Source organism: Carassius gibelio, chromosome A3 (genome assembly GCF_023724105.1).
Source record: "Carassius gibelio isolate Cgi1373 ecotype wild population from Czech Republic chromosome A3, carGib1.2-hapl.c, whole genome shotgun sequence".
Lineage (NCBI taxonomy): Eukaryota > Metazoa > Chordata > Actinopteri > Cypriniformes > Cyprinidae > Carassius > Carassius gibelio.
Genome location: NC_068373.1, coordinates 18,026,154 through 18,044,763, shown reverse-complemented (window position 1 = coordinate 18,044,763; position 18,610 = coordinate 18,026,154). Strand labels below are relative to the sequence as shown.

General features: G+C 37.4%; 1 protein-coding gene across 3 annotated transcripts in view; it reads left to right on the top strand.

Moving 5' to 3' along the window:
- The window catches only part of LOC127950414 (retinoic acid receptor alpha-B-like), a 111,254-nt gene that overhangs the window by 14,261 nt on the left and 78,383 nt on the right, over nucleotides 1–18,610 (top strand). For 2 of the 3 annotated variants that reach the window (XM_052547462.1, XM_052547454.1), the window contains exon 2: nucleotides 15,295–15,365. The gene's annotated coding sequence lies outside the window, so the exon portion shown is untranslated. Of the gene's footprint in view, nucleotides 1–15,294; nucleotides 15,450–18,610 lie in introns of all 3 variants that reach the window. The other variant, XM_052547469.1, reaches the window with a different exon arrangement.

The following is an 18,610-nucleotide window of genomic DNA, read 5'->3' as shown; positions in this document are numbered from 1 at the left end:
ATTATGCACTGAATCCATATGATGTATTCTTGGATACTAAAGGAGACTCTGACTTATTGCAACTAGCGTTGACTAATCCAAAATGCATATCGGGAAAATCAGGGCAAAAATCTTGTAGTGTATTCCAGCCTTTATTGAAGTGAAATAGATCCGTAAAGAGACTTCTTCAGGTCCATTTTCCATAAACTCAGTCTGATTTGTGGCATCATGTCTACATCTGATAGTCTGTTTAATGAAATGACTATAAAACAGTTTAAACGGATAGTTCACCCAAAAATGAAAATTCTGTCATTGCAAATTTGTATGACTTCCTTTCTACTGTGGAATATAAAAGGAGACTGAATGAGTGTAATGTACTCACACCCAAAAAAACATTGGGCAGGTGCACGATCATATGAAACCCTTCACAGTCAATAAACAGAAATCAGCACACTGCCGCTACTGCTTTCAAATATTTATTAAAAGACATTTTTGATCACATTCAAGCCCATATGATCCTCGGGGTTACTAATCCCGTGAGGATGTTACTTTGTATAGTTAGCCAGACTTGATAAACCTCTTTAAATAATGCTAGACTCCCCATACAATCGATTCAGCTTTGTATGATTCTTTTAAAAGGGATAAGTATGGTTGATCTGAAGGTGGCGTTCTCTTGAGGATGAGACTTGACCGGTGGCTGATATCCTACTGTATGATGTGATGTATGATACCTCTATTCTCCCCTACACTAGTGTGGCCTCAGCCACTCTGTAGACCTTGAAAAGAGAGGCCATTTGGTGGATTATCATGACAATGGAGCAGATCTTCCTAATGGGGATGACAATGAAGCCCAGATGAGCTATGAGAGCAATTCTCCTATCTTGGGCTGTTTCTGTGCTCTCAAGGTTGGGATCATTATGTCCTGTAGTCTGGTCTTGATGTCTTGGAAACTGTATTAAATAAAGCAAAAGGAAGTGCGTTGCTTGATTGTGTGCTGTAAGGACATCCTCATGGTTTAAAAAAAGTAATAGGTTGTTTGCTATTCAGTCATGCTGGAGCTGATGGATTCAGTGAAGAAAACACTGTGATGTTGATCAGTGAAGCGAAGGCTGAACTAGACTATTTCAGTCCACAGTTTAAAGACAGCAGCCGCTTTAAAGGAATGCTCCTGGTTCACTACAAGTTAAGCTGTCTTGGCAACATCTGTGGCATGCTGTCGTTTACCTCAGAAAATAACTTGGACCCGTCCATCAGTTTGTACAAACAAACAGTACTGTGCTTACAATGGAAATCTCTGGGGAAATATATCCTATTTAAACAAAAATGCGCAGCTCATTGTTTGTAAAAAAAACTTTTGACTTTTCTGGGTTATTTTTCATGTATTGTTTTTATTTATTTATTTTATTTTTTATAGTTTTTTTTTATTCCATAATTTTTTTCTTTGTCTTCATTTAAATAATCTGTTGGCAGCCATATGCATCAAATGCATCTTAAACGGCTTTCTGGCTTTGTACGGTCATGACAGGAGTAGGAAAAATATGATATCATTTTGCACAGATAAAGTTAATTTCATATTAATGCATGTAGTGTTTTTTTTTTTTTTTTTTTTTTTTTTTTTTTTTTTTTGATGCAGTGCCTTGTATGGAGTATAACAGAGTCCATTATGTTTTTCTCTAAAACACAAATCCGTTTGCAAAAACTGAGAAACCCGTCAAAACTGTTTTCTGTGGTCAACAACAGCATGTTACAGATTTTTAGAACAGTTCTGCACTTATTAAACCAGGAAAATGTCAGTTGTAATACAAAACAGTTTAAGCATGTCCATATTCAAAATGTAAACAATGGTCAGGGATTAACCTTCTCATTTGGAAATTAATTTAGATGAAGAATGAATGCAGCCTGAAGTAGTCACTTAAATTCAGGAAGACCAGTCATTATAGACTGACCATTAGTTTCCAGACATGGTAAAAAAAGAATAGACTCAAAGGAACAAAGTTCCTCTATGAGTGGAGTTGAGGTTGGACGGGGTCCTCACATGAGGTTTGCTGATACCAGAGACACAGGATATCCTGTGGAGCTGGCTCTGGAATAGGAAGTGCCGCCACGCCACTGGCACCAGTGTAGGAAGCAGCTCTGAGGAGACGCCTGGCATATTGGCAACCATTTTCGAAGTGTTAAGTGCGCCGATGACTTCTGTTTTAACAGAGACTTCCCCTTTTTGGTGACAGTGAGTCGCCTTTCCTCTGGATGATCCTTTTATCGCCATCTGCTCCTTAGTAATGCTAGATGCCAAAAAGGAATTTTAAAGCTGGGAATGGAGGCTTGAGCCGTTGATTGATTTCTAATGCAGTTATTAGTGAAGTTATTAGAAAGAGAGCAAGAGAGACGGAGACACACAGAGAAAAGAGAAAGAAAGTGAGATGGAGAGAGCTCGTGTGAATTAGGCTAACGTTCCTTTGTGCTGACTGTGCTTCCCTCAACAGTGTTCTGCAGCAGCTTCTCTAAACAGCGCTGTTATTACCTCGCTAGTGAGAAATGTCATGGGTAGCCTTTAAGGTGCTACACTATATATAGGCTAACTGATAAAATCATCAAGGCAGTCTTGTCAACACCTTTTTGTGCAAACTGCATGACCGTTATTACTGTTAACTACGTGAAGTGATATGAAACTGAAATGTGGTCAAGAGAGCTGCCTACAGCTTTGTTTGCCATGCATTTCCCTGAAAAATAATTGCACACCTCAGAACATATATATATATGTGTGTGTGTGTATATATATATATATATATATATATATATATATATATATATATATATATGTATGTATGTATGTATGTATGTATGTATGTATGTATGTATATATATATATGTATATATGTATATGTATAACAATGAATGGGGAAAAGTGCAATACATAGAATAAGAAATCCAGGCTTTTAATAAGAGCCAGTCACTAATTGGTAATAAGTGCTTGTATTTGTACTTGATATTGGCTATATCAAGATGTGTTTTTATTTTATATTTTAGAAAAAAAAAGCAACTGAGTATGTTATTTAAATGGGAGTTTTGTTGGTGTTTCTTTTTTAATTTGAGTATTTCTCAATTCAGATAGTAGTTAATATTTCATGCCTGAAATAGCTGTCCAGAACACGTTGCAAAAATGGTTGCAGAGTGAACTGACTTTATGAAAGGCACTGTTACTCAACAGTGTTCTGCATTACTTCCACAAAATATAGGCTCGAAGGAGGACCGCAAGGGCTTAGGGTGGCACTTGGGACAGGACCCATGTCTGTATCTGCTCATAATCTCCCAAATTACTCTGGGACACGCATAAAACATAAGTAGGGAACACATGAATCAGTTGGTAAGTCCAGCAAATTGCTAGGTACAGTACAACTTAAAGCTAAAACCAAAGATTGGCAGAGATGGATCTGGATCAAATTAGACTAGTAATTAGCATTATATTCTCAGATAATTAATGATAATCTTTACTTATAGACTCAAGGCACATTGGTCCCCTAAAACTGATGCTAATTGTTACGAACAAAGTGAATTCCCGTAAAGTTACAGTACAAGGGTTTCCTCCTTTTGCAGAAAGCGCTCTCACCGCAGCATGGAAAATCCTTCGCTCTTCCCTTTAGTTTGGGAAGAGGGCCCTAATTTGGCTGCTTACCTTGGCATACCGACTCTAATGAAGTAAGTTCAGCTTGGAGTGTGTGGTCTGCAAAAGCACCTGTGTGTGTGTTCAGGCGTTTGTGTGTGTTTGCGTAAAGGATCGAAGATGTAGATGTCATTGTTGTCTTTTTCTGCAAGCACTGCATTGTCTCCGCTCGTCAGTATTGTTGGCTGAGTTAAGCATGTGTTTGACTGCATGTCTGTGATTTGTGAGTGTATAACTGAATGATTTAGGAGGGTGTGCTAGAAAGAGGGAGTGAGTGAGTGCAGGGTGGAGGAGAGTGGAGTACGTGTGGTCTGGATTGGCTTATGAGTCTCATTCTAGTAAAATAAACACTCTAGTCTGCTAGCCCAAGAGATTATGCTACAATTTTGATAGCCACAAAAAAATAAAAAACCCCAGCTGGAAGGTCTGCATCATTTCCTCGACCTCATTCTGGCATGGTATCGTCAGTGTGAGTGTGTAGCGATCTATTTACTTTTTCTGTGTTGTTGAGAACAGAATCTCATAGGTCTACTTAATGATAATGAAAAGTGCCAATATGTTTTATAGAAAAAGGGAACAAAGAACCTACTCTAAAGCTGTCAGTCTCTTCAGTTCAGTGCTGAAACTCGCAAGTTATGTATATAACAAAATCATATTTACGTTGTACAGTATGTTGGTGGTGATGGGAGCATTCGCAAAAGTGCAGAACCCAGCCAGTGAGTTTGCATTTTATATGACATAGAGTGCTGCTGGAATGAGTACTAAAGCCTGAGGTACAGCAGTTTCAAACTTCTGGTTCCATTGTCCCAAAGTCAGTGGGTTTTTTCGAATGCATTTTTGGTTAAATGCCAGAAGTAAGATCTGTGGTTAATACAAGCTTTTATTATATATCAGATTTTTTTTCAAGCTTATACTATACTTGAAAAAGGCAGTTGTGGCTATACTGGGCTCCAGAGGTTGTGGGGGACTTTAAACGTCATCACACTGAACGGGAAAACTCATCTGCTCGCTAGTACACTTTCACAGCCTTGTTATCCCTGCAGCACTCGATTGAGCTGATTTCTTCTGCTGCTGTTAAATGCCTCTGTTTGGCCATTACATTCACAGGCTCAACTTGAATGTCTGTGATTTGTCTACAGTGCTCAACATAGCAAAAATACAGTTCAGAAACCCTTGACACAATAGGAGTGAATCTAAACAGAACTGCCGTAATCGACACTGTTCACGATTAGTTAACCGTGGCAGTTGTGATCATAATCGCAATTTCCTTCCAGATGAATTGTGCAGCTCTAGATTATTGTGATATTTGCTCCCCAAAGTATTCAATAAAAAGCTATAAGAGAGTTGATTTGCCAGTGCATCTTATTTATGTGTTTTGTGTATTGTGTGTGTGAGATGATAAAATGGGCTTCTTTTCTGCAGATGTTGTGTTGTTGTAAGTCCATCCATTCTTACCCAGTAATTCAGTTTGACACGTCTGCTCTGTGCCTGCCAAATACCTGTATTCCCTACCCTTCTTCTCCATGTTTTTAATGTGTGATTGAAGACAGATGTGGCTCAACATCTGTACAGCCCTGGCAGTACCGCTGTGTTTCTACAGCTGATAAATCGGTGAATCTGCTAGTGCTGAATGTTCCCAGCATTGCACACGCAGTACCTGCAGACGCCTCATGATCCTCTTGCCAGATACTGTTGTCAGAAAGTCCCCCACGGTTATTTGAGAATAGAAATGTGTTTCTGCACAGGATCCTGTTGGGATGATCAAAGGGATCTCCTTCGTCCACATTTAAACACTTTTTAATGATCAACACAATGTTAGCACAGCTATACAATGACCTCTGTTCACAGTTTATTGGGTCAGGTCCATCTGAAGCTGTCCTCTGTTTGTTGGTTCAGATTGTGCAAGATCACGCTACATGCTTCAGAATCCCAGTGGAAACACTTAGACAACCAGGGAAACTGCCCCCCCCCCCCCCCCCCCTTTTGTTCTTTTTGTACCCTGTGGAAATGTCTATTATGAATTTGGACACAAGTAATAAGCATAAAGATTAAACAAATATTAGAAATTATAACGCAGGGAAAGTAAAAAATAAACCCAAAAGGGCATAAAAAGTAGAAGTAGTAGTAAAACAAATCATGCTACCATATCAGCAAATAAAAATTTAAAGAAGAAACTTGGTGAAAACAAGAAGTGTGCTAGAAGATCCTCTGTCATTACCCGATACAGAGAGGCCCCTAGATAAAACTAAACTTCATTCAAGAGAAACAAATCACCGCGAAATGAACAATCTGTCATCATGTACTTTTTCCAAATTCGTTTTCTGTTGATCTGTCTGTGGGACACAACAGGAGAATTCAGGAAAATCTTTACACACCAGTTTTTGATACAACAGCAGTGACCTTCAGCTGTCAAGCACAATAAAAACAACTTTAAAAGGGGTCCATATGACTCATGTGCTTTATTCCAATTCTGCTTGATTGCTTTGCGAGAACAGAACGACATTGAAGTCATTATTTACTCTCAAATCAAATCATTCATGCACATCATTATACAGCTCTCAAAACAAATACAGTGTTTATGGTGCAGGTTATATATTACCCCCATCAAACGTAATTCATTCTTGTGTGTTTTGGGTCCAAGCATAATGGTGTGAAATCTGCACCATATTTAATCTGAGCACTGTATAATAATTGCATGAAATTGCATGATTTGAGAATGAAAAATTACTTTCAGTCTTTTCGTCACACAAAGCTATTATAGATCTTCAGAAGACGAATCCGGTACAAATGGACTATTTTAATGGTCTTTTTTCACTATTGTTGTATGGAAAATCTATTTTTAAATGTACGTTTCAACGACATGAGGGTGAGTATCGAATAACTAGCAATGGAATTTTCCATTTTGAGAGGTGCAACACTTAAAAAGAAACCCAGTAGACCAAAGTATTTTTTATTTGTTTATTTAATTTTTTTAAAGTATTTATGAACAGTTTTGCACCTGGCAACTGGGCAAGATTTAAAATAATACATTCACAATCAAAATGTTGTTTTCAGGCTAAAGTTTTAGTTTCTTGACTGCTTTAAACCACAGGAACCTGTTTTCTTCACGTTTTTATGTGCCATTTATTAGTTAACAAGAGCAATTGGTGTTCCTGTGGTCTCAGAGGTCTTCAAGGCTTCCTTTCAAGACGTTCTTATCAATGAAGACCTGGACTTTAGAATTTAGACTGGATTCTGACTGAGTACTTACAAACAAGTGAACAATGCTTCTGTCAACACCCCCAGCAGGCACAGACTGATCTACAATCTAGGAAATCTGGTTCCCTGGGCAGGGCAAGAGTCCAGGATTTAATCCCACAGTAATCCTTACCTTCACGCAACGATAGTGCAAGTCTGAGAGAAGGATTGATTTTCCTAGAGGGGGATGGAAAGGAGGGGGAACGACTGACGAAGGCCTCTCTATTTATGCTCATGGGCCCGGAGGGGGAAAGTTTCAATTTTTCATGGCACAGCTCGCTGCCCCACTTTCCAGAGTTAAAAAAATAAAAATACAGCTCTGTCTAAAACGATGAGATTAGTCACGCCTCACTCTGAATTGCTCAGGTTTTCTACACTAACAGAGCTCCTAAAATGAAACACAATCTGGCTGTGATTAGCTCTTGCAAAGGAAAGGTTTATGTGCTCTGATGTGTCATTGATCCTCAACAGAGCCAATAGCACTATTCAGGTGGGATTAAATTTCAAAACGTTCAAAAATGTTTGAGGCGGTGATTTCATGTACTGATTCAGACGGGATTGGAATCACTGTAGTTTTTACTGAGATGGGAGTGTCTATGTGGACATTATGGATGGTCATGTGATCTGGATGCAGTTGTCATTAAGCCAGCTGAAATAAACAAGACTTCTTCATATTGTGTGATATAATTGGAACATTATGTTTTTATGGGAAGAAATTAATTAACTCAAGACACTGCTACTGTAGTAGCTGTTCTGAGCAGTTTGTATGTTTCCATCTAAGCTGTGAAATTAATGTATGTAAAAATAAAAAAAAATAAAAAATAGATCACAGTATCGAATAAAGCCTATTTAGTAAAGCTTTTAATATGTAGTTATCATTGCATTGTTGTTATTATTAAAACAGAAATGTTTTAATAATAAACATTTCTGAAAAAAAATGTTATTTTTATTTGGTCAAATGACAATCTGAGATAAAGTAAATGTTTATTTTTATGCATATTTATGCACAAGTCCTCTAACCAAGAATATCCCAGAACTAGCAGAAAATGAATGGAAACCTGGCTCTTTATTGGACTTTCTTTATTTTTGTTATTTTTTTGTGTCACATAGGAAGACGCAAAACAAGAACTATGAAATGTAATTTTACCTGTAAAGTTAGCAAAAAGTCCATAATGAAGGAGCATCAAGCAGCTATAACTAAATTTTTTTTGAGAAGCCTAATTTATTTAGCAAAAATAAGACCACAAATAACAGACAATCTTATTATCTTATTGTTAATACTGTTGGTTGGTAGGTAAATGATAAAAGGAATCAGTAGGTAATATACATCAAAATGTTTGCAGACGTTGTTTGAGGAAAAGCAGACATGTTCAGTTTGGACTGTACATCTGTGGTCGCCATGATTTTGTCAAGTAAGACATGTCCCTGGATCAACATCTTTTGATGATCCTGGATCAACATAATTACCCAAAAATATAGATGTAACCCAATTCCTATCCCTAAACCTAACCCTACCCATCATTTATTCCTAAAATCAGTGGGAAATGATAACTGATTAACAAGACTGTAGAAGCACCTAACCCTGATTGTAAGCCTAAAGCAGATATTTCCTGTGAAGTTCAATTCTGATTGGTTGATTGGGATGTTGATCCAGGAACATGTTGTACTTTGTGAAATCACGCTCACCGTACATCTGTATTACACAGATTTCCCTGACCTCCTCGGGGGAAACTAGTCCTCTCCAAACAGAGCTTATGAGTCCAACATTTATTTTCTTTGCATAAACACAAACATTTGTAATTGTTATGATAAATGAAAAAAAAAGATTGATAAAAGATTTGAATATAAATAATTTGTTATATGGATTCAAGTTCAGCTGCAGCACCAGGCTGTTTACCATTTTTTTCTAAGATGTGTTTCCTCACCACTTGAGACACACAGAACAGAAAGTACAGCCATGGAGCTCAGAAATGCAGTCTAGTACTCAGGCGTACACACAGTACCTCACTGCCTCAGAGCGCAGTCTCCAGAGGCTATTTCTGGGCAGAGAATCGATTTGCATGTAGTGGAGTCTGGCTAGCTGGTCGATAGCAGCCTATTAAAGAGATGTACCTGCTCAGGCTGCAGTGCCACTATGTGCGGTCACTGGCTGGAGCCACACTATCTTCTGCTATGTAGAAGAGTGTGATTTGTGCTTCGTATTAGTAGGAATTCAATATGGCTACTTACACAATTGTCAATTTATTATAGACCACTGAGGCACTTTACTAATGTGTAGGGACCGACTTTCACAGAAGTAAACAAAACGGCTGAATTTAGAGTGTCTTATTAGAATACCTTCTATTTAGAGCAGAGTATCTTAGTTGCAGTATGTTCTGATCTGTTTGGAGTGTACAAACTCTGTTCGACTGTCACGTCATAGTGCTATGAAGGTGGATTGTTTAAGGTTGAGGTGTGGCCATAAGTAAAGTCAAGTTTTTGATGGAACACAAAAGGTGTGTTGACCTAAGCTGCTTAGACACCACCCAAATGGAGAACGAAGTATGCGCACTACCATTCAAATGTTTGGAATCAGTACATGCATGAAATTTATCAAAAGTGACAGTAAAGCAATTTTACTGCTTAACCGTATATTTGATTAAATGACTGCAGACTGAGTGCGCATAAGAGACTTCCTTTAAAAATATTTAAAAAAATCGTACTGATCACAAACATTTGAACAATATACAATGGAAGTTGTTTTGTTAAAATACTTTCTATCCCAGCTTAATATGCAGAGACAACCAGAGGTTAAACTTAAGCAGCCTCATCCTAAAGTGGTTCCAAAACCTCTATGATTTGTTTCTTGTGCAGAACACAAAAGAAGATATTTTAAGATTGATAAGTTCCAAACAGCTTTGGACCCCATTGAGTTCCACTGTATGGACAATCACAGAAACATTTTTAAAAGTATCTTCATCTGTGTTCCAAAGAAACAACGTTGTACAGGTTGTTGGAACAACTTTATGGTGAATAAATGATAACAGAATATTCATTTTTGTATGTACTATCCAATTAAAGCTTTGCTTAGAATATCGATTTTTTTTTGCCCTATTGATACATTTGACAGACAAACAAATTTTTATTTTATCAGCATTCAGAGCACCTACAATATGCTTCCCAATTTCAATCCAGATATTTACATTCCCCCTTCCCTCATGCATTGTGCTGTGAAACACTTTCAGAAACCTTCTGATATCCTGACATGTTCTCTCATTATGTATGACTGTATTGTATTGGTCAGCACCACTCCCTCCCCTCTTTACTGAAACACTTCGCCTGACCTTTAAAAGCAACTTTTCAATCTTACGCCTCATTTCCAAATCCACCTACCTTCCTAATACGGTACATTTTACCACTGATCTTTGGAGTAAGGGTTCAGACAAAAGCCTGGCACAAGCCTATCCTGCACCAGCCCTTGAATCCATTGGGGAAACATGTGGCACACACTTCAGCAAATACGGCTGTGTCTCAGACTCCGGGGACTCAAGGACAGTTTTGTTTTTATCACTCGATTCCCATCAATCCTTAGCACCCAAGGACAGAGTGTCCTGTGTGCAGGGGCTTCCCTCCAGGGATCGCCTGTTCCCGTGATTCATCCCCTCTCTCCTCTCATTTCGGCTAAAGCCAGAACTGTGTTGCGTTTAGTCACCCGCTTTGTCCCTGTTGGCCCGGGTGCTGTTACTCATGGCTTATTTTAGGCTACAATTCTGGCTGCCACAGGAGGTGTGGCTTGGCCTTTAAACACAGATGACACAAGCAATGCTCCCTGTCTTTAGACTTCAGTCTGTCTTCTAGCATGGAGACTTGGAGAAGCATGGAGAATTTGGGTGTCTGGATTGTCTTTCGTGTCCTCTGTCTGTCTAGGTGGCAGATTTATGACTAAAATTGTAATTTTGTAATTTTTAAAATACTTTGTAAAACTGCAGGTCAGCCATTTGTCAGCAAAATGAACAGTTGTAAACATTCTGGTGCTTTCAGATCGTTGTTCCGTTTTTTTCTTTTCTTTTTCTGAGCATTCCAACCAGCCTGCATAGCAACACTGACTCAGCCAATGGCGTGAGTTTGGGGCGGGACTATCTGTTCGACTGACCAGTGACAGATGACATGATTTTTCAGGAAACCTCTTTGTAAACAATCATTAATTTTGCAGTTCTTTTCAGTTATGTTAGTTCATTTCGATGGTAAATTACTTTAGTTTTGTCCCAGTTTTTGCAAAAACTTTTTTAGCTCTTTAAAATGGTTTGATTGAGCTGCTTGACTTATCAGCTTGAGACTGAACCAATGGAATAGTTTAGGGCGGGGCTGCCTGATTGTTGCTGGGCAAAAAAAAAAAAGAAACTGTCGCACATACAATAAACAATAACTAAAAAGAACTGCAAAATTAATGATTGTTTACAAACAGGTTTCCTGAACAATCATGTCGTCTGTCACTGGTCAGTCAAACAGATAGCTCCGCCCCAAACTCACGCCATTGGCTGAACCAGTGCTGCTATGCGGGCTGGTTGGAATGCTCAAACAAACAGAACAATTATCTGAAAGCACCACAGTGTTTACACTGTTCAGGGGGATTTTGCTGACAAATGGAATATATATATATATATATATATATATATATATATATATATATATATATATATATATATATATATATATATATATGTATATGTATAATATTAACTTTAAAAAGTTCATTGGTTTTAGTATTTTTCATTATAGTTATGTAATAAATGGTTTTAAACTTTATATTAACCTTTAGTAAAATAAAAATTTGGAGTATTATATTAAAACTTAATGTTTTAATGAAATCCAGAAACTTTTAAAACTTTTAGCTTAAAGGTAGATTGCATCAATATTGCATTGTTCCACTGTGACACCTTTTCAAGATTTAATTTTGTGCATACTTTTCCTCACAGTTTCCATTCACTGTGTTTCATTGGCCGTCAAATTGTGTGCCTAATGTGGAATATATTATTTAAACATGACATATGACAGTTTTAGAGATTTTACTCTTTCACTATTCAAATATATATTATCTGAGATGTAATCACCAGAATGGCTGCCGAGTGAACTGACTTGCTTTAAAAGGGACATTGACAAAATTAGTGTTTGGAAATCTGTTTGGAAACTTTCTTTTTAGTTCCTTTCATCGGCACTAAAAATTTAGACACCTTTTAATGTGGGTGGATTGTCTGGATGAAAGATATCTCTTGACATTTGAGTTTGGTGGCTGTTTTTCCATTATGCTATAGAGATTGGTGTCGTTTAGTGAAGGAGCCCATCTGCTCAGGATTTTTAGATTGCTATTTTGGACAGGTGTTGACATAAAGAATATACACAACTGAAAGTCACCCTGTTGAAAGATATACACACTTACTCAAGTGACTTTTGTATTACCGGTCTTGTACATATCTGTTTATATCTCTCTTTATTTCTATGTCCGTCTCTGTCTCTCTTTCTCCACCTCCCTCCCTTTCTTTTCTTATGCACACAGAAATACACTTTTTTCCTCCCCAAGACCTCCCAATGTATCTCATTCAGACCCCCATTGTAGAAGATTGTTTTCAGAGTTCAGCGGGTAGAGGTGCTTCATCTTGTGTCACTAGAGGGTGGTCCTATTTAGATAGACCAGGTTGAGGGGGGATGAGGGTGACCTTTAGCCTTTACAGGGTCATCACCCATTAAGATGTGATGGGTGGAAGTCACTAAGCACCCTGCTATAACAATTTGTCTTCTAGAATATTTTCTTTCTGTCTCTCCAACTGCTCTTTTCAAGACTGCCCCCCCCCCCCCACAAAAAAATGGTGATGCCCCTATTTCATTCTTTCAGATTGAAGCCCACATATCTCTGTTGTTTCCCCCGATCTCTTTTGTTCTTTATCTGGTTCTCTCTCTCTCTCTCTCTCTCTCCCGCAACAGACAGCTAATAAATTCCAATGTGTCTGGAAACCTTTGGCATATCAGCTTTAAGAAAGGCAGTTTCTTTCAGTTTGATCAGAATTTGAAAAGCCTGGAGTCAGTCATGGGAACTGTGGTCTCATGACTGCTCTGCGTTCTTGTGTAATTGTTATGTAATGACAGGTGTTCTTTCAAACTGCGTAGCTCCATAGCAGTTAATTCATGGAAAGCAGTTTCTGTTCAGCAACACTGTCATCATGTAATCCTAAAAACACGAGTGATGTGATTAAACGACACCACTGACTAGAAAGCGGATTACCTATGGGTAAAAATAAACCCATTCAACCAAGAGTGACATCTACAGTATACGGTAATGAAACTCACAAGCCTGTCAAGAACAAAATGACCTCAAAAGGTAAAGGAAAGAGTGAGTAATTATTATTACAATACATTTTTATAAGAAAAACAAAGCCTGTATTTAGGAATATAATGTTTGTTTGTTTTTTTCATTATGACATTATATTGAAAATGAAGTAGCCTACTTTTTACTACAATTCTCATTATCTCAATGTGAAAAAAGTCTGAGACCACTAACAAAAATAATACAAGTATTTTATTAAAAGTATGAAATACAGCTAAAAGTATTTCAATATGGTCTTTTGTACCTGACTGTAGAATGTCTATAGTATTTATACCTCATGTCAGTTATTGTGTGTGTGTGTATGTGTGTGTGTATATATTTATATTTATATATATATATATATATATATATATATATATATATATATATATATATATATATATATATATATATATTGTATCCTGTAATCATGCTAATTTTAACCCAGGTGTTATTCCAAAATGTAATGCTATAACACTGAATGTTGTTAAAGCCTCTTTCTGGCTTGTGCTTGATAGAGATGTCAAAAGCCTGGAAGAGCTCCCATCAACGAGAGACACTTGACTTTTAATATAACAGAAATAGAAGGAATCTGGTGGGTTGGGAACATTGTGTTTCACTGCACTAATGCTGTCACCCTTTTAAAATGTCATGCACTCTCACCATCTGAAGGTCAGGATGGGTGACGGGACCACTGTTGATAGCAAGAGCACTCGGACAGGACAGGTGACCTGCTGACAAAGCTTGCTCATGTTTGTCAGGCTGGGTAGATGGCACATGTGGCCTTAGCGCTGTGTGAAACGACATTTCAGTGTCCCTGAGCAAACGGCTCTTGAAGGCGCATCACTGGCACCTTGTTTCAGAGTTTGAGTTGAGAGGGAGTAGACCGGTAACTTTGAACCAATCAGATTCTTGTGGATTGATGAGGTCAGATTTGGCAGACAGTGCTTGATATAGACTGGATTATTTCTGCTATTTCTGTAGCTAAAATACTAGAGCATTTGCAATGCCAAGTTATTGTTGTTAAACCACATACAGGTTGTCAAATAAGAAAATGCAGTAAACTTACACAAATGTACAAAAGGAAGTGTGCATCTATATTTTCACTCCAAGCTTGCTGGATTAAGAGAGCAAGTTTTTGAAGACAATCTTTCAGGTACACACACATTCACATGCACATTTGCACTACCTTTCCTTCACTGTCACATTTTTCTTACGAAGCATTCAAATGCAATAAGCGTGAGCACATGATGAGACAGGAAATGTCAGAGTAAGAAAAATCAGGCTCTTCCATCTCTTGTCTTACTGCTGTCTCCTCCTCCTATTTATCAGATGTGTGGCTGCAGTCCCCCTGATGAGTTTGACCTCTAAAATAAGCTTCAGAGATCCATGAATCAAGACCTTCAATATGTGTGAAACACATGACTGTTTGTTGTCACCTCCTTTATAAATCACTAAGCCGTCACAAGATGACAAGCGATTCTTTTAAGCGAGTTCACCTGAATATTCTTTGACAGGAGAAAGAACCTTTGAAGTCCATGAATGAAATATTCAGTAATGCGTCATATGTTTTACAATAGATCAACACTGAGGATGGTGGGAAAGAGATATGTAATGTTATGTGTGGCCTTTAATTTGATTTGTTTGGGGTTTTTTTTCTTAATAAATATACTCAAGCCAATAATTGATATTTTTTATTACATTTTTCACATTATTATTTTTGAAAATGTTTGATTTACTACAGTGCAAATAAACAAAACTCTGTGATTTCCACCACCGAAATCCAAACTCCGAACAAGCTAAGATCACAACATGTGACCGTTTTGAATAACTTCTCACAAATTTTTACTGTAATATGTGACTGATACTGAATAGATTTGTAAGTTTAGATTTTTAAGTTAAAAATCATTAAGCTTGCAAATTTTATGTGTTATATTCTACTTCCTTTTTCAGTCCAAGCGTCTTCCTTAAAGAATAAATAAAATGAAATATCTATGTCAGTTTCAATTAGTGTGGATGAGTGCTGGAGCAGAGAAAATATACTAAACCGCTAAATCCTGTTCTCTTTTTCTCTTTCAAGTGTTTCTCTCTGGTGTGGTGCTGTTCCTCTGACTGTCTGAAGAGATTTAAGACGGAGAAATCCAGCAGCAGGTAACTCTACTCAGTCATTAAGAGCGGTTTTATTTGGCCCCTTCTTAAAGGCTTCAACAGCCGGAGAAATGGAGAATAAATGAGGTAGGCGTCAAAATGGACTCATGTCATATTTTATTTCCATGTAGCTTCTAATCAGATTGTAGCATCTTAAAGAGCGTTTCGAAAGCCAACCAGGATATGAGCTTCATGTGGAGTCTGTTTCCCTCCGCCAAAACCCATCAAAATAAATCATGTCACTCTAAGTCGCACGGCACCGATCTGTTAGCGCAGATGCAGAATGCTAAAATGGAAACAAGTCTTTCTGAAAATGAACTAAGATGACTTTGGGCATAGATTTGGGTGTGGATGGTTGAGACGTAAATATCGGTTTAAAGACCCATATTTAAAGTGACCACAGATGTATAATACAATTATTGAACATTTATAAAAATGCAGTGTGAGTGTGCACTTTGCTTATGCTTGATGCCCAAAAGCTTTTTTTTATTTTCTTTTTTCTCGTTGGAAATTATTGGTTCAGGGTTTCTGGAAGTCTTAAAAAGTCTTAATTCGGCCTTCCACAGGCCTAAAAAGAGTTGAAATCGGAGCGAAATGACTGAAATTTATAAAGTCATGGCATTAAATGTTGCATGCACTGCAAAAAAATAAGATAAAATGTAAATACGTCCTCGTTATATTTTAATTTTGTTTTCCAGTGCAAATTTCTTAATTGTTTTTTTTAAGCATAATCTTACATCATTTTATTCATCTTCTGTCAGTGGGATGAAAGCTTATTTTCCTTTTGAAATAAGTTGATTATTCTGAGTCCATGGGCAGAGATTTATTCTCGTTTTAATGAAAAACTCACTTAATTTGATCAATGTCTCATTAAACAAGACTTCTTATTTTATGCCATTTCACTTCTCAAGTAAATGCATCTTCATTTGTAAAGAATCCTTAGACAAATCCTTAGACATCTGCACTGGAAGATGAAAAAAACACAGAGAAAGAATGTCACATTTTGACTGTGTGCATCAGAAGGTACAGTAAAGTCAATATCATTATGACACCCTGGACCATAAATCCAGTCTTTAGTATAAAGGGGTGTATTTTTAACAATTGCAGTGTTGTTCTGGTGCCCATTGACTTTCACTGTGTAGATAAAAACTGTTCTGATGAAGAAAAAAAGATGTCATAGATGTTTGAAAAAAAAAAAAAACACGAGGATGAATGAATGATGGAAGACTTTGAGTCAACTATATTGCTTTCATTTTGAATGGCACTTTACTATATATTTGTTTCCATGAAGGATTCAGGAATACATCAAATTTTTAGTTAGCCCTCCCTCAATACATCTCCAGTGCAATTCACAAGCCATTTAGTTAGTTCTTGATAATAAAAAGGAGCATAATGAGCCCACAATGCCTTGTCAGCTCTTAAAAAAAGGTCTCAAATGATCTATTGTCTCATTCGTTCATTAGCATTTAGTTAACATCCTTTATAAGATAAAAACAAGTGGTTTCTCGTCTCAGAGTGGTTCGCCTGCGGATCTGCAGAGCGCGCATCACCCCAAACACTTCAGTGTTATCTTCTCGACTTCCTCCTCGTTCCCACTGGGACTCTCGTCCTCGCTTTGAAGTGGCTGCACTTGAAAAAGACATCTCATGCACGCTGAGAGGAGTAATATAAAAAAACGTCGTGAGGAGATTGGTTTTGGCTGCTCGAGTTAGGGGGATTTGTGGGTCAGACTCAAAAACTGTGCGCAACAGCAAAAGGATGTAATTGTTGCCGTTGCTCAATATCAAGCGTGTGCCATGGTGAGAAAAACTTCTAAGCGATGCCAGGAGAACCCCGCACCATCCGTGCAGTACGGTACTTTGTCTGTCTCTTCCGGCCCACTTAAAATAACGAGACCTCCCTTCTCATTTGGTTGTGAAAGCATCGCTCAGTCTTGCCAGTGTGTGTCCTTTCATGCATACGATTTGGCAAACAAGTGGATCTTTTGACCCTATAGCTTGTTTGCATATATAGTAAATGCTTTAATGTGCTCGCTCTGCTCGGTTGCTGCTTGCTTCTTTAAATCAGGCTATTTTAGTTGATGTCAAGTGAAGCCAAGGGGTAATGACAGCGCTGGCAGGCACACTTGCTCTTCTTTGCGGCGAGAATCAAAAAGCAGGCTGCAGCTTTCTGCCATTTTCAGTATCTGACACAAGCAATCGTTTTCTATCAGACACCAGGGATTTCATCTGGAATAATATGATGATGCTACGGGCTGTCATAATAAAGGATTGTATGATGGAGGCTTGTTTTGGCACATAACAGCTGGCTAACATCTATTTAGGTAGCCTGCTTTTTTTATGCATGTTCTGCGATTTGTAGGGCTTGTTGAATTTATATGGTTTTGGAACTGTATGGTTAATAAGAGGTGATGTGTTGTGATTGCGGTCGATATTAATTGGAGTCAAAATGCTTGGTCAAGCCTTGATGAGTTATGTCTTCATTATGAAAAGCAGGCAAGATATGTTCAGGTTTTAAGAATGTATTTAGTAATATTGTATGGATTAACAGTTTTTTATTTACATAAAGCTACCAATGTGTTTTCTGAAATGTTAGTGTGATTCATGTGATCACACATTTGAAAAATTCACAAATTGTCTCATCCTGTGCCAACAATAACACGTTCACACAGGAGACATAGAGTTTTATTGTCAAAAAAAATTTCAATATTAATTGGCCAGTAAGTTTTCATCACCTATTGACTGGGATAAAAAAAAATCTGTTTTATTAATTCACTTTTAATTTTTGATCATCTTTAAGCTAAGAGTTCCTGTGAGTGACCTGCAGGAAATGGCAACTCTATTTTATGTAAATATTATACATAATTTAATATCCTCATAATAATATCATATGTTTTAAATAATTATATTTCAACCCATTTTTGCATATGTATTTGACATAAGTGCATCAAATAAAAAATAAAAAAAAATGAAGGACAATGTATCTGTGGTCTAATATCATTTTCAGCTATTTGTCCTGTTCTCTGTGTATTTTGCTAGTTCAACCATGCATTATTTTGGAAAGAAAAGTAACAGACCAACTGGCAAGTCAAAGCTCAACCGTACCGTTATTTAGTGTTTGAAAACATGTTACTTTTGGATTCTGAAGACTTTAGGGCACATGGAATATTTTTTCTCTCTCAATGCATCCGTATTTCTCATCCAGATAACTTTTAAGGTGGGAAAGGGTTAAAAGTTGTAGACTTGGTT